This window comes from Dasypus novemcinctus, chromosome 21 (assembly GCF_030445035.2).
Source record: "Dasypus novemcinctus isolate mDasNov1 chromosome 21, mDasNov1.1.hap2, whole genome shotgun sequence".
In the NCBI taxonomy this organism is placed as follows: domain Eukaryota; kingdom Metazoa; phylum Chordata; class Mammalia; order Cingulata; family Dasypodidae; genus Dasypus; species Dasypus novemcinctus.
Genome location: NC_080693.1, coordinates 26553897 through 26575772, shown reverse-complemented (window position 1 = coordinate 26575772; position 21876 = coordinate 26553897). Strand labels below are relative to the sequence as shown.

Here is a 21876-nt window from a genome sequence, read left to right as displayed (position 1 = left end):
CAGGAGCCATAAAAATAGCACATGCTGATGCCCTCTGCAGTAGGGGCTCCTTCCAGTGTGTGAAAGGCATGTTTATCACCACTGACAATCTGGGGCTCAAAGGCACGCCCTCAAAATCAAATTCACTCAGAAGGGGTCTGGCATCTGGTTTAGACACCTACAGGCAAAGAACTGGTTAAAAAAAAGCAATTCTGAAATCAGATAGGCACATGCAGGAGTAAATGTCCATTTTCATAATATTATGTGAACCCTAACACCAAGCAATTCCATCTTTACGTGTATATTTAAGAGAAAACTCATGTGTGTTCACAGCCTTTATTATAAAAAAGACATGATTCTTGTGTTCTGAAGGAAATTGGGAGGTAAGATTCAAACACACCAAACAATCACTTATCAAATTACATTGCACATGTGCCCCAGGAGGCACACATAAGAGTGTTCTGTGTGGCATAGTTCATAATACAGTACCTAAATAGATTACCCAAATGTTCATCAACAGTAGGGTTGATAAATAATTTGTAAAATATTCATACAATGCAATATTCTACAGCAATGAAAATGAGCAAACTACAGCTATATATTCAATTTTTTTTCTCTTCCCTTCCCCGCCCCCCTCCCCCCAAGTTGTCTGCTCTTTGTGTCCATTCGCTGTGTGTTCTTCTGTGTCCACTTTTATTCCTGTCAGCAGGACCCGGAATCTGTGTCTCATTTTTTGTTGTTGTTGCATCATCTTGCTGCATCAGTTCTCCGTGTGTGCAGCGCCATTCTTGGATAGGCTGCACTTTCTTTTACGTCGGGCAGCTCTCCTTAAGGGGCGCACTCCTTGCGCATGGGGGTCCCCTACGTGGGGGACATCCCTGCGTGGCACGGCACTCCTTGCACACATCAGCACTGCACATGGGCCAACTCATCACACGGGTCGGGAGGCCCGGGGTTTGAACCTTGGACCTCCCATGTGGTAGGCAGACGCCCTATCCGTTGGGTCAAATCCACTTCCCCATATTCAATTTAGATGAGTCCCACAAACCTGATTTTGAAAGAAAGAATCAAATTATAAAAATAACATACAGAAGAGCTGATGTGGCTCAAGTGGTTAAGCTCCTGGGTTTGGTTCTCAGTGCCTCCTGAAAAAAACAAAAATGACCAACGAGCAAAACAAATGAAAAAACCAGCTCAGAGAAAGAACTGTGGCTCAAGATGTGGCTCAATGGTTGAGTGCTGGCTTCCCGCATATAAGGTCCTGGGTTCAATCCCTGGTAACTAAAAATAATCATACATACATACATACATACAGCATGATTCCATTTATATAAATTCCAAAACAGGCAAAACTAAATATTATGGATACATAGTTGGTAAACGGTAAAGAAAGGAAAAGAAACAGTACTACAGAAGTTATGAGTGTTCCTGGTCTGGGGAGGAAGGGGAATGTGATCAAGGAGAGCACATAAAAGCCTGTCTTCTAAAGTGCTAGCAATAAGATATTTCTTTTTTTTTTTTTTGAAGGTGCCGAGGATTGAATCTGGGCTCTCATATATGAGAGGCTGATGCTCAACCACTAAGCTACACCAGCTCCCAATGTGATATTTCTTATTCTGGGTCCATTTGAACTAATCTGTAAATCTGGAAAGGACAGACTTTGATGTGATTCAGGTGAGAAAGATTACAAGCTTAATATAAACAAACAGAATGCAAATATTGGGAAACCACTCCAGTTTGGGGCTTCGTTAATGAGTCACAGAGTGTAGGTTATAGGGAGGGATGTCTCTCCTGCACTTTGCCCTAATCAACTCATATAAACAATGTTAGTTGTGTTTGCTCTGGACACCATTATTTTTAAGGGGACACTGACCAGCTGGAGTGAATGGAGTCCTAGGGAATGCAGAATCTGAAAATTATTCCGTACAAAGTACATGAAGATATCAGAGAAAGTTATACTGGGATTTGGGACAAAATAAAATTACTTGGGCCATGAGGATTGCTCTCTAATCTCTGGAGGATGGTGGGTATAGATGTGCTCTATGCCCAGAATTTACAGCAGGACAGTTCAACACAACCTAACAAAGAACCTCCTTTCAGTCAGAGCTGAGTGAGAGAGTGAATTCCCTGTCCTGCAAGTATGCAAGGGGAGATGGTTGGCAATTTGTCAGAGGTGCTGTAGAAGGCATTCCAGCTATGGCTGGAGATTAGGCTGGACCATCTTTATAGTCCTGTCCAGCCCTGAGATCCTGTAATAATAACGACAATAATAAGTTTGCTGCATTTTAGTGCTTACTAAGTGCTTTTCCATAGATATTATTTCATTTTACTCCTCACAACCAACAGCTGTGGACAATAAGTGGACAATAGGCAGAATATATAAACCAAATATTCCTGGGTAAATTTCATTTTAAAAATTCTATCCTGTGGCTTCTGTAAATACTGACATGGCTATCAAACTGGGCATGCCAACCATAGTGTTGCAGTTCCTCTCCCTCTGGGGCCCAGATTCTCAAGGGCAAGATGGAACCAGGGAGTAGGACCATGGCACCATTCTTCCCTAACCAGGGAAGGACTAGAATCAGGGGATTCCTCCCACCCCACCAGGGATTCCCCACCTCCACCCCGGGACCATTCAGGCATGAAGAGACTCTTCCTAAGGCATTACTGGAGATTGAAGAACCTCATTTATTCAAAGCAGATGCTCAAACCACGGAGCTACACCCACTCCACCAGAGACTCTTTGGAAAGCCCCAACCTGGGTGCTGGCTTTCTCCCTAATGGTTCCCAGGAAGAGCCCACCACATAGAGGCACCATGATGGCCTTAGCCAAGGTGAAGTCCCTCTGAGTTCCCCAGCCTGGTGCCTCTCCAGTTATCTCCCGGGCCATGTGGGACCTGAAGTGGGAAGATGGTGATCGTGTTTCCAGTCCCTTCTTGCCTCATCCCTCTCCCGAGCAAGGAGTATGTGGGAGAGTGCCTCAAACAGAAGGCTGATATGCTGTATACTCCTAAAATGTTGGTCGATGTCCAGGGAAGAGCTCTAGACTTAGAGTCAGAGTCTGGAGATTCTGGCACTGATTAGCCGTTGACCCAGAATACATTATTAAATCTCTCCCAGTCCCTATTTAATTATCTCTAAAATGGGAATACATAAAATGAACCAGCCTAATGGAGCTTCAGGGCTAAAGAGATAAGTGCCTAACCCCTAACACATGGCAGTTGCTCCATAAATATTGGCTTCCTCTCCTCCTTCTTACCTTCTTTCCTTCCTTTCTTTCTAGATCAGTAGTTCCCAACCGAGGGAAGAGGGATTCTTGGACTCCAGCAGTTTGTGAAGATATTCCTAGAGATCCAGGGCAGAAATTCCCAGTATTTCCAAAAGCATAATGGAACTGTCCCATTTACACTAGATAAGATCCCAAAGCTAAAATGTCAAGTATCTTTGCTTTGGATGGAAATTATATCGCATTGCTTATCTCATGCCGGTTAGAAGTTCTTATTCCAGTTCTATACTAGCTGTTGATCAATAATACAAAAAGGAAAAAAAGATCCATTAGTACTGCTTACAAGTGGTTTTCTAGATAGAGAAATATCTTTAGATCTGGCACATGCTCTCTTCACTGGAATTTTCCTTTTATTACTTCAACCACACAGTGGCATAATTGCTCAAAGTAAAAATGGCTGACATTTATCCAATGCTTACCATGTGCCGGGTACCGGGCTAAGCGCTTTTACTCTTGTATTGACCCATTTAATTTTTTTATTTTTATTTATTTATTTATTTTTTTGCTGGGGGTGGTAGGGAGATTGCTGAAACCCGGGAAAGAACCGTCATTTAATCTTAAGGTTTTTTTTTTAATTTATTTCTCTCCTCTTCCCGCCCCCCCCCCCCCCCCCCGCCACAGTTGTCTGCTCTCTGTGTCCATTCACTGTGTGTTCTTCTGTGTTCATTTGTATTCTTGTCAGTGGCACCCGGAATCCGTGTCTCTTTTTGTTGCATTATCTTGCTGCATCAGCTCTCCATGTGTGGTGCCATTCCTGGGCAGGATGCACTCTCTTTGAGCATCCTGGGTGGCTTTCCTTACCGGGCACACTCCTTGCACATGGGGCTCCATGCGGTGGACACCCCTGCATGGCATCAGCACTGCACATGGGCTAGCTCATCACACAGGTCAGGAGGCCCTGGGTTTGAATCTTGGACCTCCCATGTGGTAGGCGGATGCCCTATCCGTTGGGTCAAATCCGCTTCTCATTTAATCTTAAGAACTCTGTAATGGGGGTGGGATTCTGTGCCAACTTCATTTTATATATGATGCGACTAAAAAAGTAAAGTAACTCATCTGAGGTCATAGAGCTAGTAAGTGATAGAGCAGGGAAGCAAGTCTGAGCCCCATGCCAACAAGTGTAACCCCCATGCTTCATTACCAACTAACTCTGTATCTCTTTCCACTGGGGAGAAGTGTCAACTCCCAGAAAATAAGGACAGTGTCATTTATATCTAATATTTTATGCCCAGTGCCTCACTATAAGAAATACTCAACAAATGCTTTTGAATGAATGAATAGCTACTAGGAATATATGGAGCAAATAATAAGGGAATCTTTGGTGAGAAGGTCCTCAGTCTGCAGATCAAATGTGTGAGATTCAGTATTACTTGGTCACCATTCATCTGCTTCTCACTTCTCATTGGCTTACAGACCATAACTTTAATCATTACTAATAACACCTGCCATTTATTGAGCACCTGGAGATTTTGCTGGTATTATATATTGGTTTTCATAATTACCCTTTAAAGTAGGTACTACTTTTATCCCAGAGCTCAAACTAGTTTATAAGAAGGGGATTTTTGTAAACTTTTTATTTTTAAATAATTTCAAACTTACAGGACAATTGCAAAAATAATACAAAACCCGTACAAAAAACTCCAGCACACACTCACCAAGACACTCAGATCCGCTAGCTTTTTACCACATTTTACCACATTTGCTGTATCATTCTAACTATCCATCTTTCTATCTATCTATCCATCCATCATTTTCTAAATATTGAAGAGTAGGTTGTATATATTATACTCCATCATTTAATACTTCCATGGAAATTTCTTAAGAACAAGGATATTCACTTATGTAACCATTTACTTACAAAGTTCAAGAAATTAGGAAGGGGAATGTGTTTGCTCATATAATCAGGATATCCAGAGCAGCAACTGGTTTGGGGGGAAACTATGAGTAAAATTAATGAGGACAATTAAGGCTGGAGGGCAGGGGGCTACTTTATGCTGAGACCAGATAGGAAGAAGAGCCAGACAAGGGAAGAGGTGGAGGTGAAGAACACTCATGCAAAAAGAGGAGCCACTTGTAAAAGCCCTGAGAATGTAGCCTGTTCAAGAGACAAAAGAAACCTCTGGTGGCTGGATCAGGGCTAATGAGAGCCAGTGGTGGGAAAAGACTGGAGAGGTAGGCAAGGGCCACAATAAGAAGTTGAATTGTATTCTATTTGATTCCATCTGCTGTGGGAAGCCCTTGGAAAGTTTTAAGCAGAAGAGCTATAAGATTTATTTACAGTTTTAAAGAGGTCACTCTGGTCACTATTTGGAAAATGGAGTATGGTGAAGGAGAGAGGTAGGGTGGAAGTAGGGCTGCTGGTTAGGAGGTGCTATGTATGCTACCAGAGTGAGAGAGATAAATATTGGTGGCTTCGACTGGGATTGTACCAGAGGAAATACACAGAAATGATGAGGTTTTCAGATATTTATTGAGATGAAGATTTGCTGAGGGCAAAAAAATAAATCTAAATTTGCCATGGTAGATGTGAAATACCTATTTAGTATCTAAGAGGAAATGTCAAGTAGGTAGTAGGGTATACAAATCTAGAACTCATGTATGGAAATATGGATTTGGGAGTCTTCAATGTTCAGATGGTATTAAAGTCAGTGATCTAGTATATATAAAGAGCTCTGTAAAAATCTATAAACAAGCCAAAAAACCTAATAGAAAAATTGACAAAGAACATGGTAGTTCATATAAAAAGGCATCAAAATTTTCTTACCCTACTGAAAGGTGCTCAACTCACTCATAATAAGAGAATTCAAATAAAAACTACCCTGAACCACTGTTTCTCACCCACCAAATGATGAAAATTCAAAAGTTCACAACCTACTCTATTAGTGAAGCTGTGAGAAAACAGGCACTCTCTCACATTGCTGGTAGGAATGCAAAATGGAAACAATGTATGAAGGGAAAACTGACCAATATTTAACAAAATTATGTATTCATATGCCTTTACTCCTTGACCCAGTAATCTTTATAGGCAATTAACCTGAGGATACATCTGCAAAAAATGAAACAAGTATATAAATCTTTTTAATACCAAAACATTAGAAACAATTGAATTGCCACATACACAGGAAACGTGTTGAATTAAAAATGACACAGCCATACAATTGAATACTATGTGGTCATAAAAGAGAATGAAGGGAAATTCTATGTACTAAATAAAATGATTGCCAAGATACATTGTTAAGGGAAAACAGCAAGGTTTAAAAGTTTTAAATGTGCATATAGTATGCTACATTTGGGTAAGGAAAAATGGGAAATGAAACTATTATGTATTTCCCAATGTTTACAGTAGCTTTATTGAGATACAATTCACATAATATGAAATTCACCCTTTTAAAGTATATTCACAAAGATAGGCAACCATCACCACAATCAATTTTAGAACATTTTCATCACTACGGAAAGAAACCTCATCTCATGGTTGTGAACTGAATTTTCCTGGCACCTAGTTATGCTGAACATCTTTCCATGTGCTTATTGGCCATATGCATATCTTCTTAGGAGAAATGTCTATTCACATCCTTTGCCAATTTTTAAAAATTGTGTTATTTTTCTTTTTATTTTTGAGTTGTGAGAGTTCCTTATATATTCTGGACACAAGTTCCTAATCAGATATATGATTTTCAGATATGTAAAAGTAGTCTTTGGGTTAGCTTTTACTGTCTCGATGTCCTTTGAAGCACAAAAGTGTCTAATTTTAATGAAGTCCAATTTATTTTTCTTTTATCATGTACTTGTAACATCATATCTAAGAAATAATTGCCTAATTCAAGGTCACACCTATGTTTTCTTCTAAGAGTAATAGTTTTAACTCATACATTAAGGTACTGGATCCATTTTGAGTTAATTTGTGCATATGGTGTGAGGTAGGAGTCCAGTTTTACTCCTTTGCATGTGGGTATCCATTTATTTCAGCATCATTTGTTGAAAAGCCGGTTCTTTCCCTCATTGAATTGTCTTAATATGCTTGTTGAATTAAATGCAAATGTAAAGGTTTATTTCTGGATTCTCATTTCTATTCCATTTATCTATAAGTCTATCCTTATTCCAGTGCCATACTGTCTTGATTATTATAACTTCATAGACAATTTTAAAATCAAGAACTGTGAGTCCTTTAATTTCATTCTTTATTATCAAGACTGTTTTGGCTATTCTGGGTCCCTTAGATTCTTATCAGTATTAGGGTGAGCTTCTCAATTTCTTTTAAAAAAGGAGCCAGGATATGAAAGGAATTACATTGACTCTGTAGACAAATTTGAGGAATAATACCATCTTAACAATATTAAGTCTTCTAATCCGTGACTATGAAATATCTTTCCATTTACTGAGGTCTTCTTTAATTTCTTTCAACATTGTTTTATAGTTTTCAAAGTATGGGTTTTGCCCTTCTTTTGTTAAATTTATCCCTAAGTACTTAATAGTTTTTGATGCTGTTGTAAATGGAATTTATTTCTTAATTTATTTTTCAGATTGCTCATTGCTAGTATATAGAAATGATTTATTTTTGTACATTGATCTCAATCCTGCAAACTTGCTGAGCTTGTTTATTAGTTCGTATAGTTTTTAGTGGATTTCTTAGGGTTTTCTTTATGCAAGAGCATGTTATCTGAGAATAGAAATAGTTATACTTCATCCTGTCCAATACAAATGCTTTTTATTTAGTTTTCTTGCCTAATTTCCTGGCAAGAACATTCAGTATCATGTTGAATAGAAGTGGTTAGAGTGAAGATCTTTGCATTGTTCCTGCTCTTCCAGGGATAGCATTCATTCTTTTATATAATAGCACACACACCATGCATCACTAAACACAGGGTTTTATACATATATCATTAAAAACAGGTTTTCACATATGTCCTTTATCAGGCTGAAGAAGTTTCTATCTATTCCTACATTACTAAATGTTCTTATCATGAAAATGTGTTGGGTTTTCTTAAATGCTTTTTCTGTATTTATTGAGATAATCATGTAGTTTTATACTTTGTACTATTAATATGGTATATTACATTGATTGATTTTCAGATATTGAAACAACCTTGCATTCCTGGGATAAATACTACTTGGTCATGCTGTATAATTCTTTTTATGTGTTGCTTAATTCAGTTTTCTAACATCTTTTTGAGGATTCCTACATCTATATTCATAAAGGATTTTTGGCTGTAGTTTTTTGTCTTGTGATGTCTTTGTTGATGTGTATCAGGATAATACCAGCCCATAGAATGAGTTGGGAAGTGCCCCTTCCTATCTACTTTTGGCAAGAACATATGAAGGATTGGTGTTAATTCTTTAAAAATTGTTAGAAGTTACCAGTGAAACCAACTAGTCCTGTGCTTTTCTTTGTGGGTAGCTTTTTTTTATTACTAATTCAATCTCTTTATCTGTTTGTTTATTTTTGTTTTTCAAAGAGGTACCAGGGATTGAACCCAGGATCTCATATATGGGAAGCAGGCACTCAGCCACTGAGCTACAGCTCTTCCCCTCTTTATTTGTTATTGACCTCATCAGAGTTTCAGTTTCATCTTGAATTAGTTTCAGTAATTTTTATCTTTCTAGGAATTTGCCCATTTCATCTAGCTTATCTAATTTGTTGGCATACAATTGTTCATAGTATTCTTTCATGTTACTTTTTGTTTCTGTAATTCAGTAATAATGTCCCCGCTTACATTTATGTTTTAGTAATTGAGTCGTCTCTCTTTTTCCTTAGTCTAAAGCTAAAGGTTTGTCCATTTTGTCGATGTTTTCAAAGGACCAACTTTTGGGTTCATTGATTATTTCTATTGTTTTTCTATTTCCTATTTCATTTATTTCCACTCTAATCCTTGTCACTTCCTTCCTTCAGTTTGCTTTGGGGTTTGTTCTCTCGTCTTTTTCTAGTTTCTTAAGGTGGAAGTTTAAGTTCTGATTTGAGATCTTTTTTTTTTTTTAAGGCATTTTACAGCTATAAATTTCTCTCTAAGCTGCAGGTTCTTAACAAGGGATCTGTGAGCTTGAATTGAAATTCAATAAGGGAAGCGGGCTTGGCCCAGTGGTTAGGGCGTCTGTCTACCACATGGGGGGTCCGCGGTTCAAAACCGGGGCCTCCTTGACCCGTGTGGAGCTGGCCCACGCGCAGTGCTGATGCGCGCAAGGAGTGCCCTGCCATACAAGGGGTGTCCCCTGCGTAGGGGAGCCCCACGCGCGCCTGGTAAGGAGAGCCGCCCAGCGCGAAGGAAAGTGCAGCCTTCCCAGGAATGGCGCCGCACACACAGAGAGCTGACATGACAATGTGACACAACAAAAAGAAGCACAGATTCCCGGTGCCACTGATAAGGATAGAAGCGGTCACAGAAGAACACACAGCGAATGGACACAGAGAGCAGACAACTGGGGAGGGGGAGGGGAGAGAAATAAATAAAATAAATCTTTAAAAAATAAAAGAATGACATTTTTAAAAAAACATTATTCTTGTGGGAACATGTTGGTGAGGGTGTGATATATTTATTAAATAATAATACTTAGTGGGAAGCGGACTTGGCCCCGTGGTTAGGGCATCCGTCTACCATATTGGAGGTCCGTGGTTCAAACCCCGGGTCTCCTTGACCTGTGTGGAGCTGGCCCATGTGCAGTGCTGATGCGCGCAAGGAGTGCCCTGCCACACAGGAGTGTCCTTGCGTAGGAGAGTCCCACGGGCAAGGAGTGCGCCCCGTAAGGAGAGCCGCCCAGCACAAAAGAAAGTGCAGCCTGCCCAGGAATGGTGCTGCACACACAGAGAGCTAACACGACAAGATGACGCAACAAAAAGAAGCACAGATTCCTGTACCACTGACAACAACAGAAGCGGACAAAGAAGAACACGCAGGAATAGACACAGAGAACAGACAACTGGGGTGGGGGGGAAGGGGAGAGAAAATAAATAAAATAAATATTTAGAAAAAAATAATACTTAGTAAAGGGTCCATGATATTCATCTGACTGGCAAAGGGATCTGTGGAACAAAAAAGGTTAAGAACCCCTGCTCTAAGCACGATTAGTTGCATTCCATAAGTTTTGATATGTTGTTTTTGTTTTCATTCTTTTTATTTTCCTTTGGAAGGTACCAGGGATTGAACCCAAGACCTCATACATGGAAAGCAAGTGCTCAGCCACTGAGCTACCTAATGAGAGTTGTTTTTTCATTTTTTTTAATAGTGTTTTAGGAGGTCCTGGGTTCAATCTCTGGGACCTCATACTTGGGAAGCAGGCACTCAACCATTTGAGATATATCTGCTCTCCTTGTTTTCATTCATTTCCTTTGTGATTTCTTCTTTGACCAATTGGTTGTTTAGAAGTGTGTTGCTTAATTTCCAAATATTTGTGAATTTACTAAATATCCTTCTGTCATTGATTTCTAATTTCATTCCATTATGGTTGGAGAACATATATTGTATTATTTTAGCCCTTTTAAATTTATCACAGATTATTTTATGGCCTAATATATGATCTATTATGGAAATTATTCCATTTGCCTAGAGACAAATGTACATTCTGCTTTTGTCTGGTGTAGTGTTCCATAGACGTCTATTAGATCTAGTTGGTTTAGAGGGTTGTGTGTTGTTCAAGTCTTCTATTTCCTTGTGGACCTTCTGGCTATTCATTCTATCCATTTTTTTTTTTTAAGATTTATTTTATTTCTCTCCCTTTCCCCCGCACCCCTTGTCTGCTCTCTGTTTCAACTCACTGTGTGTTTTTCTGTGCCCACTTGCTCCTTCGGTGGCACTGGGAAACTGTGTCTCTTTTTTGTTACGTCATCTTTCTGCATCAGCTCTCGTGTGCGGCGCCACTCCTGGGCGGGCTGTGCTTTTTTCATGTGGGGTAGCTCTCCTTGCAGGACGCACTCCTTGCACGTGGGGCACCCCCACGTGGAGGCGCCCCTGCGAGGCTCGGCACTCCTTGCATGTGGCAGCTCTGCACATGAGCCAGCTCACTATGTGGATCAGGAGGGTCTGGGGATCAAACCCTGGACCCTCCCATATGGTAGGCGGATGCTCTATCAGCTGAGATATGTCTGCTTCCCCATTCTACCCATTATTGAAAGTAGGTGTATTGATGTCTCCAACTATTATTGTTGAATTTTCCATTCCTCCTTTCTTTTCTCCCAGTTTTTGCTTTATTTTTGAGGTACTTTTGTCAGGTGCATATATGTTTATAATTGCTATGTTTCCTGATGGATTGACACTTGATCATTATAAAGTACTCTTTGTCTCTAGTAACAATTTTTGTCTTAAAATATATTTGTCTGGTATAAATATAGTCATTCCATCTCTCTTTTGAATACTGTTTGCATGATATATCTTTTTCTACCTTTTAGTGTCTTTGAATCTAAAGTGTTTCTCCTGAAGACAGCATATTGTTGATTCATGTTTTTATCCATTCTGCCAATCTTTGCCATTTGATTGGTGTTAAGTCATTTATGTTTAATGTAATTACTGACAAAGTATAATATACATCTGCCATTTTGCTATTTCTTTTATTTCATTTCTTTTTTTGTTCCTCTGTTCCTCCATTACTGTCTTCTTTTATGTTAAAAAGATATTTTCTAGTATACCAATTCAATTCCTTCTTTATTTTGTTATATACTTTCTTCAAGTTATTTTATTTAGTGGTTGCCCTAAGGATTAAAATTATTTTAAAACAATCTACTTTGGATTGATTCCCACTTGATTTCAATAGTGTACAAATATTTTATTCCAATATAACTGCATTTCTCCCCTCCCCCCATTTTCCCTTTATTATTATACAAATTACACCTTTATACAGTATAAACCTGTTGTGATAGGCTGAATAGTGACTCCTCAAAGATTTTGCACCCTAGGAATATGTTACCTTACATGGTAAAAGCATTTCTCAAGTTAAGGATCTTCAGATGGGGAAATAATCCTGGAATGTCTAGGTAGTATTCATTTAATCACAAGGATTCTTATAATAAAAGAGAAGCAGGAGTATCAGTCAGTAGTAGGAAATGTGATGAAGGAGGCAAGAGATTGTAGTGATATAAAAAAGGGGCCATGAGCCAAGGAATGCAGGCAGCTTTTAGAAGCTGAAAAAGCTAACAAAATGGATTCTCCCCTTGGAACCACCAGAAGGAACTAGCCCTGCAAACACCTTGACTTTAGCAGTGAGAATGATTTTGGATTTCAGACCTCCAGAACTATAAAATAATACATTTGTGTTGGGTTAGTCACTAAGTTTGCAGTAATTTATTACAGCAGCAATAAGAAACCAATATACCCATAAACACAGCTTCATAATTATTCCTTTATGCAGCTGTTTTTTTTAAATGAGATAAGGGAACAAAAATACATTTTTACTGTCTTTTTATTTACTTATTTACCTTTATCAGTGCTCTTTAAATCTTTGCGTGAATTCAAAATCACACAAAATTCAAAATGTCTAGTGTCCTTTCATCTCAGCCTGAAGGACTCCTTTAGTAGTCTTTGTAGGGCAGATCTGCCAGCAATAAATTTTCTTGGTTTTTGTTTGCCTGAGAATGTCTTAAATTCTTTTTCATTTTTGAAGGATAGTTATGCCAGATATAAAATTCTTGGTTGACAATCTTTTTCTTTCTTTCAGCATTTTGAGTATGTCGTTCTACTACCTTCTGTCCTCCATGGTTTCCAATGAAAAGTCGGCCATTAATTTTATTAAGGGTCTCTTGTATGTAAATTTCTATTGACTGCTTGTTTTTCCTGTTTATGGGCCATACTTTCTTATTTCTTTGAGTGTCTTGCAATTTTTTTGTTGAAACTGGATATTTAAAACACTATAATGTAGAAATTCTGAAAATCAGATTCCCTTCTCTGCAGGATTTGTTGTTATTGCTGTTTGTTTTTGCTGTTGTTGCTACTGCTGCCATTTGTTTGTTTAGTGGCTTTCCTAGACTCATCTGTAAAGTCTGTAATTCTTGTCATGTGTAGCCACTGAAGTCACTACTTGGTTGGCTTAGTGGTCAGCGAATAATTGGGCAGAGATTTATTTTAATGCTTTGAACCAATAAATCTCTCAGCCTTTGCCAAAAGGTGTGTGTGTGTGTGTGTGTGTCTTCACATGCTTATCTTCAATGTTGCAACAGGCAGATTGCAACTCTACTTTAGCCTTCACTTTCTGTTTGTGCAGAGCCTCAAGGTCAGCCAGAGGTGAGAGATTGGGGCCTTCTTAGGTCTTTCTTGGGAATGTGCAGAGCCTTGCAAATGCATGTGTCCTTCTAGATTTCCAAAAATATATCAGAGTTTTCAAAAGCTCTCTATGGACATCTCACTCCCTATTTTTTTCCTTTTAAGTTCTTTCGTCAGCTTCTTATTAGCCCCAACTGGTATTAGTACCACAGGGAGCTGATAATTTAAACAGTTGTAGTTTTTTTTTTTAGGAGGCACCAGGACCTCATCATGAGAGATAGGTACTCGACCACTGAGCAACACCCACTCCCCAATGAAAGCTGGTTTCTCTCATTTGTTTGCTTGTTCGTTTGTTTGCTTGTTTTTCAGAGGTACCAGGGGTCAAACCCAGGACCTCATACATAGGAAGCAGGTGCTCAACCACTTGAGCTACATCTGCTCCCCAGCTGCATGTTGTTTTTATTTTCCAACGAATTTATTGAGGATAGAACTGTTTGCACAAGTCAGGTCAAATAAAGATAAACCCTGAAAGCGGAGGTTTTCAGGGAGATGCCATATAGGCCAAATAGTATCAATTCTCTGAGGTGGGAGTTTTAGGGGAGCACCAAACCTATTCTGTCCTCTTTAATGGCTGCTAGATTGGTTTTCAAAGCTACTGTAGTTTTAAGGTTACTGCAAACCTGAGGAGAGAGGGTTAAGAATAGGGCAAATTAAAATATTACAAAGCTTGCTGCTTTGACTTAGATTGAGCTGTTTTTCTTTCTCTTTTCTTTTTTTACAGGGTAAAAGTAAGATTTTTTTTATTAGGAAGTTGGAGGTTTACAGAAAGGTCATGCAGAAAATACAGAGTTCCCATATACCCACCCCCATTTTTAACATTTTACATTATTATGGTACCTTTGTTACAATGGATGAAAGAATATTATTTTAATTATACTATTAACTATGGTCTATAATTTACATTAGGTTTCACTGTTTATGTTGTACAGTCCTATGGTTTTTTTTTATTTGTTGTTGTTGTTTTATTTAGCAAATTTTTTTTTTAAGATACATAGATCACACAAAAATATAAGAGGTTCCCATATACCCTACTCCCCACCCCTTTACTCCTTACAACCTAAAATTTCCCCTTTTAACCACATTTCCCCTTTTAACCACATTCAGAAATGTAATGTATGTTAATTACATTCATAATGTTGTTACCATCACGACAATATATTACCAAAACTTTTCCACCTAAATTAATTAATTAAAAAAAGGTAAAAAAAAACAAAAACTTTTCCACCAACCGAATATAATAATATGCTCCTGCATTGTTGTAAGCCTTTGGTTAATTTCCAGAATTCTGGGGAAAAAAAAGATTTTGTCAGGTTTTACTAGCATTCATGTGGTTTTGATAGAAGAATGAATTTTTGGATATTTTTATTATGTAGTGCTTCTATCTGTATTGTTTTATTTGAAAAAAAAAAAAAAAAAAAGAAAGAAAAGAAAAAGGAAAAGGAAAAGAAAAAAGAAACACAGAATAAGCCAGAGACTAATAAAAGTCATTACCCACAGGGAGTAATTCTCAAATTGTTTTGTGTATATTATAGAACTTAACAAATAAGCAACTATATTAATTTTGTTAAGAACCAGGAATCTCATGGGACAAGGAAGGTACAAATATAGATGAATGAAGATGAGGTGGTATTTTTGGATTTGAATTAATGGTATCAGTATTCATGATTTTTAAAACTGTATGGAGGGAAATAGATGTGACTCAATCAGTTGGGCACCCACCCTACTACATGGTAGGTCCCAAGTTCGGGTCCTGGTGCCTCCTAAAGAAGATGAGCAGATGTCCACACCCCGCAATCAATGAACAGACAGAAGAGAGAATCATCTGGGGGGAGGGGAGGTTAAATTTTTTAAAATTAAGTAAATATAAGTAAATAAATAAATCTTTAAAAAACTGGATGTATAATCACAAATTCATGACTTTAGTTCATCCTTTGAAAATGCCTAGAGAAACCTAGCACACAGTTTTTGTTTTCTAAACAAGGGATATTTTATAAAACGGTATATTAATAAATCATAAAACGATTGACTTCGCTTATACATTAAGTGAACAAGTTCAATTTCCTATATCAAGGATATTTTATGGCCTAACTGACCAAATACAATTTGTCACAACAAATGTACTTTATTAGCTTTATGGTTATACAAAGTCATGTGGTGAAAGGTTACATTCCTCTAAGATTAAACAAAAACAAAAAACCTCTTGTACTTTAACAGATAAATATCTTGTGGAATCTCTTTAGTTCCTTCTCCTTGAATACCACTAAACACATTAAGAAGAAATGTCATCATGATGACAAGAAAGACAGTAAGTATAATCATAAATTAGATCTTTGGTGACATCTGGCTATTTTCCAACAGTGCTAACATTTACTTCCTTCTCTTGCTAAGACAGTAATAACCAGCACAACTCTTTTTTTTTTTAAAGCAATATTATGGAGATATATTCGCCTACCACGCAATCCATCTAAAGTGCACATTCAATGGTTTTTGGTAAAACCACAAGTTGGGCATTCATCACCACTTAGAACAACTCGTGAATTCTCAAAACAATTTTGTCAAAACGTATTTTCTCTCCAAGCTTCTCTTCAAATGCTGTTATGACCAATAGTTTCTTTTAATTTGAGCCAAGGCTGAATTAAAGTTTTGAGTCTTATAATTTTGAGTCTATATTTCCAGCAGTTATACCTCATTTCTTTTTCTTATCTCATTGGTTGTTTAGGACCTTCAGATGATTATTAAATAGTTATCCTTTCACTCATGCAACTGGGCCAATCCTTCGGCCAACAGTGTAAATCACTTATTCAGTGTATCTCTAACTCCGGATTTGGGAGAGGGAAAACTGGGTGGAATCTGGTGTGTATCCATTAGTCGAAACGCTTATCTTCATATCTTGGCTCATTTTCCTTTCCCCTGCCCTCAATAATCCCACCTTTGCCTCTCATACCTCTTACATTAGTTTTTTTTAAATTCCCATTTTGTAAATGAGGAATGTGAAGTTCCAAGAGTTTAGGCTGAAGTCACACAACTAATTAGTGACTGCCAAGTCTATATTCAGATTCTGAGGCAGTGAGTCCAGACTCTTTTCAGGATATTCCATGGCTGTTGAGTTTTGATTTTTTGCTTTTTTAAAAGATTTTATTTATTTATTTATTCCGTCCCTCCCCCGTTGTCTGCTCTGTGTCCATTCACTGTGTGTTCTTCTGTATCTGTTTTTCTTCTCTTTAGGTAGCACTGGGAACCAATCCTGGAACCTTCCGGAGTGGGAGAGAGGTTGCGCCACCTCAGCTCCCTGGTCTGCTGCGTCTCTTATTGTCTGTCTTCTGTGTCTCTTTTTTTATAGTGTCACCTCGCTGCACCAGTTCCCCGTGCTGGCCAGCACCCTGCTCGGCCACCTCACCACTCCAGCTTGCCTTCACCAGGAGGCCCCGGGAATTGAACCTCCCATATGGTAGACAGGAGCCCAATCGCTTGAGCCACATCCACTTCCCTGGTTTTTGTTTTCACTTTTTTTTTGTCTTAAGGAAGTATCAGGGATTGAACCCAGGACCTTGTACATGGGAAGCAGATGCTCAAACCACTGAGCTACACCTGCTACCCTGTTTTTTGTTTTAATGCAAGTTCCTAGAAAGCAGTAATAACATTTTTCTATGTTTATATAATATAAATAACTTAATCCAATGAAGACAGACCTTAAATTAAATTCAATAGTGAAATAAATGAAAAAAAGGTTATCAATGAGTTAAAAAAAACACTGAAGCTCTTTTTAAATAACTTTTTCTTTTATACAAAATTTTTAATTACTGTAAAAGATTCAAACATCATAGAAATGAATGGCTAAGTCAGAAAGTTCCAAAATCATATCTTCCAGAGAAATTAGAATATGCTTTATACACTGTACAGCAAATTGCTTTCAATTTAACATATATCATGGGCATTTTTCATTTTAGTTAGTATAACTAAAGTTAGTACTTACAGGTCTAACTCATTTTTGTACATTTTATAGCATTTTAGTATACAAATATGTCATGTTCTTTTATTATCCATTACCTTACTGATGAATATTTGGCTTGTTTCGAATGTAAACTAATTCTTCAGTAATGAACAGTAGCTTTACAAATAGACGTTTGGCCAAAGAATTTCAGTAAAATAGATCCTATGAAAGAGGTGCATTTAAAAAGGGGTGAGGTGCATTTAAAAAATATTTTTGGTACAAATTGCCATTTTTTTCCCTCCAGAAAGATTTTGCCAAATTGTATTCCCCTCAATAGTGAATGAAATTTTCCATTTCTCCATGCCTTCATCAACAAAGTATCTTATCAGTCTTTTCAATTTTTGGTAATATGATAGGTGAAAAATGGTATGAAGTTTTATTTTGCATATTTCTGATCACTAATTTATTCATAAAATAATTGTTCATTTTTATTTCCACTCTTTTGAAATGCCTGTTCATATATTTTGCCTGTTTTCTTTTCAATGTGTTAGTGTTTACTGTCTTTTATCTGAAAATATATCTCTAAAATATATAATATTTTGGGTAATTTTAATAGACTATTTTTTGAGAATAGTTTGAGATTTACAGAAAAACTGTGAAGAGGGTTCCTATACATCCATACTCAGTTTCCCTATTATTAACATCTTATGTTAGTGTAATATATTTGTTAAAATTAATGAACCAATATTGATACATAGTTTCATATTTTATTCACATTTCTTTAGTTTTTACTTAATTTTCCTTTTTCTGTCCCACAATCCTATCCAAGACCACACATTACATTTGGTCATTATGTCTTCTTAGGCTCCTCTTAGGAATAGCAGTGTCTCAGACTCTCCTTGTTTTTGATGAGCTTAAGGAGTACTGTCCAAGTATTTTGTAGCATGCCTCACTACTGGAATTTTGTCTTAAGTTTTTCTCATAAGACTGGAAATATGGGTTATTGGGTGGTTGACCACAGAGGTAAAGTGACAGTCCCATCACATCATATCATGTCTGGGTATATGCTATCAATGTAACCTACCATTGTTGATGTTGACCTTGATCACCCAGCTGAGATAGTGTTTGTCAGGTTGCTCCACTGTAAAGTTACTCTTTCTTTCCCCCTTTCCACTGCATATTCTTTGGAAGGAAGTCACTATGCACAGCCTATACTTAAAGAGTGAGGATTAATGCTCCCTCTCCTTGAGGGTAGAGTATACATATAAATTATTTGGAATTCTTCTGCAAGGGAAATTATCTCTTCTTCCCTATTTATTAAGTAATTTTCTTTAAGTAATTTATGATATGAAATCATGGATATTTATTTTATATGCTGGGTTATAATCCAATATTGATTAATTTTGTTGCACAAATTGTTCCAGCTGTGGCTTTTGGGAGCTCTTTCAATTGGCTCTGGTGCTCCCTTGACAAACCTCCAACAACATGGGTTTTTTTTTGTTGTTTGTTTGTTTGCTTGTTTGTTTTGAGCACTTCCTGACAGTTCAAGATGCTCCTGTCTCATCTTGTACATTTCCTGCCACTGTCCTAAAATTGGCCATTTTGCCAAAGAGCCCTGGTTCTTTTTATTTATTTATTTTTATTATTATTATTTTTAAAGATTTATTTATTTATTTAATTTCCCCCCCTCCCCTGGTTGTCTGTTCTTGGTGTCTATTTGCTGCGTCTTGTTTCTTTGTCCGCTTCTGTTGTCGTCAGCGGCACGGGAAGTGTGGGCGGCGCCATTCCTGGGCAGGCTGCTCTTTCTTTTCACGCTGGGCGGCTTTTCCTCACGGGCGCACTCCTTGCGCGTGGGGCTCCCCCACGCAGGGGACACCCTTGCGTGGCACGGCACTCCTTGCGCGCATCAGCACTGCGCATGGCCAGCTCCACACGGGTCAAGGAGGCCCGGGGTTTGAACCGCGGACCTCCCATATGGTAGACGGACGCCCTAACCACTGGGCCAAAGTCCGTTTCCCTGGTTCTTTTTATTGAAGAAAGGTATTAGAAACGAAGATCTCAGCACTAGTTGTGTTCACTGTTACTGGGGTGTCATTTCTTTTAGGCTCTCTCTAATAACAGAGTGAAGAAATACAGATATGTATATGCAATATGTATATGTAGCCATTTATATCTATATTAAGCTAGGCATGAGTTCGTATTGATACCACCAACTCTACTTCATTGCCACATGGATCATTCTAGCCTCTTTCCTTGTTACTCTGTAAATTTCCCATTCCAACAATAAGAAATTTGTCTCCAACCATCCGCCATCCATTTGCTTAATTATTCAATTCCAACATATATGCATAGCAGTACCAGAAATTTTAGCCCATATCCTCCTTGGAAACAACTTTATCTACTAGAATTCAGTTTTTATGTGCAATTACTTTTGCCTTTAGTCTTATACAGACTCCACTCAAGTCCAAAGTTACTTAGGTTAACACTTTTATTTCTCACCCTCTTCATTGAGGTTATTTCACACATTTGTAATATAGTCAGATTCTCTTGTCACAGTCTACATTCCTTCCTGGGATCCCCTGACCTCCTAAATGATTTTTTTTTGTTTACATTAATTTTAGGTTCGATCCCTGGGGCCTCCTGGTGAAAACGAAGAAGAGACAGCATGCCTGCGTGGTGGGGGAGGAAGGGGGAGAAAAAAATAGTATGTACTCTTTTCAGAATGGCTTCTTTGGCTTAGCAGTATGATTTAAGTTTCCCCCATGTCTTTTCATTCCTTGGTAGCACTTTTCTTTTTATCACTGAATAATATTTCATTATATGGATGTGCCTCCATTTGTTTATCCATTCTATCCAGTTTTCTTCTAATTGGCTTGTCTTTGTACTTATTTGTAGGAGCCCTTTATATATTATAGACAGTAATCCTTTGTCTGTTATATATGTTACACATATTTTCTCCCAGTCTGTTGCTTATCTTTTAATTTTATAACGTGTATTGCTGAAGGGACGTTTTTGTTTTTAAATATATATAAAGTCAAATTTGTAAATATTTTCCCAATGACTTCGTTTTTGTAAATTTATGTTGTATGCAGTCATTTAACTAAACTGAGCTAAGTCTTAAAAGATGAGTGGAAGTTAGCCAAATGAAGGCCAGGAAGAACATTCCACATGGAGAAACCAGAGAGGCAAAACCACAGAAGTGAGTGGATGTAGGGACTTTTCTCTAGGCTGGCTTATTTCCCAACAGTTTCATTTCCACCCAGGAGCCAAGTGACCACATGCTCACAGGTCAGTATGACTGTCCTTCCTGGGTTCCAAAGGCAGAGTAACCAAAGGAGACTGAACAGGGTGAGCACTCCCTAGGTGGGTTACCTTGGCCAAGCCACTTAGTGCCAAGAAGGTTTTTATTTCATGTAGTCATTCATTCATTCAACATTTTAAAATTTAATTAGTTAAATTTATTTTTTGAGGTACCAGGGCCAGGGATTGAAACTGGGACCTCGTTTGAGGGAAACCAGCACTCAACCACTGACCAACATTGGTTCCCCTATTCATTCAACATTTAAAGAGTGATCACTATTACCAGTTACTGTTTTAGGTGCTGGGGATACTGTGAAGACAGAGACAATGCTCCTGCTTTCATGGAGCTTACTATCTAGTGGGAAGGAATAATATATAAGCAAATAAATAAATGAAATGGCAATTTCTCACAGTGATAAGGGCTATTAGAAAAATAATGGACAGAATGTGAATGTGCGGATTTCTGAGAGGTAATGGACAGAATGTGAATGTGCGGATTTCTGAGAGCACAGAGCACATCCTCAGATAGGATGGTTGAGGACAATCCATCTTAGGACAGGACATATGAAACTATGAAGGTAATAATGAAAAGGAGACACCCATGTGAAAGTTGGGGAACAGTGTTCCAGCCAGAGGGGACAGAAGTTATAAAGACCCTGAAAAGGGAAGGAAAAGAAAGAAGACCAGTGTGGCTGGAGCTTTGGGAAGGGGTGGGGAAGCAGTGGGACATTAGTCTCACTTGGAGTCTTGCTCTAGGGTGGCCTTTCATCCCAGTTTGCCTGGGACGGTCCAGTTTATGTCTACTCTCTGGCTTCTGCCTGGTTGAAAACTTGTCCTGCACCTTGCCCTTTCAAAAGTGTTCGGTTTTGGACAAGAAATCACACAGTTATCCTACCTGAGGGCCAGCCACAGTAAAGGATTTGGATGTTTTCCTCAATGCAGAGGAGTGAAGAATCTGAGTCTTACAGGATCCTACCCTGGATGCTTCCAGTAGGCTAGAGCTTTCTCCACTTCTGAAACAAGAAAGCAGCTGTCGTGCACTTGGGAGAAGATCTCCTGAGTTCTGTTTCCAGCATTTGCAAGATGATCTGCGGGGGTATGACTTTGCACTAAACCTAAAAAAGGTTGAAAGGCATCAA

General features: G+C 38.2%; 1 long non-coding RNA gene across 1 annotated transcript; it reads left to right on the top strand.

Moving 5' to 3' along the window:
* Positions 1-1548: 1548 nt before the first annotated feature.
* LOC111761938 (uncharacterized) lies at positions 1549-20177 on the top strand. The gene is made up of 3 exons (XR_009182357.2): positions 1549-1653; positions 15721-15811; positions 20059-20177. It is a non-coding gene; the product is annotated as an uncharacterized lncRNA (long non-coding RNA).
* The last annotated feature ends 1699 nt before the right edge of the window (positions 20178-21876 follow it).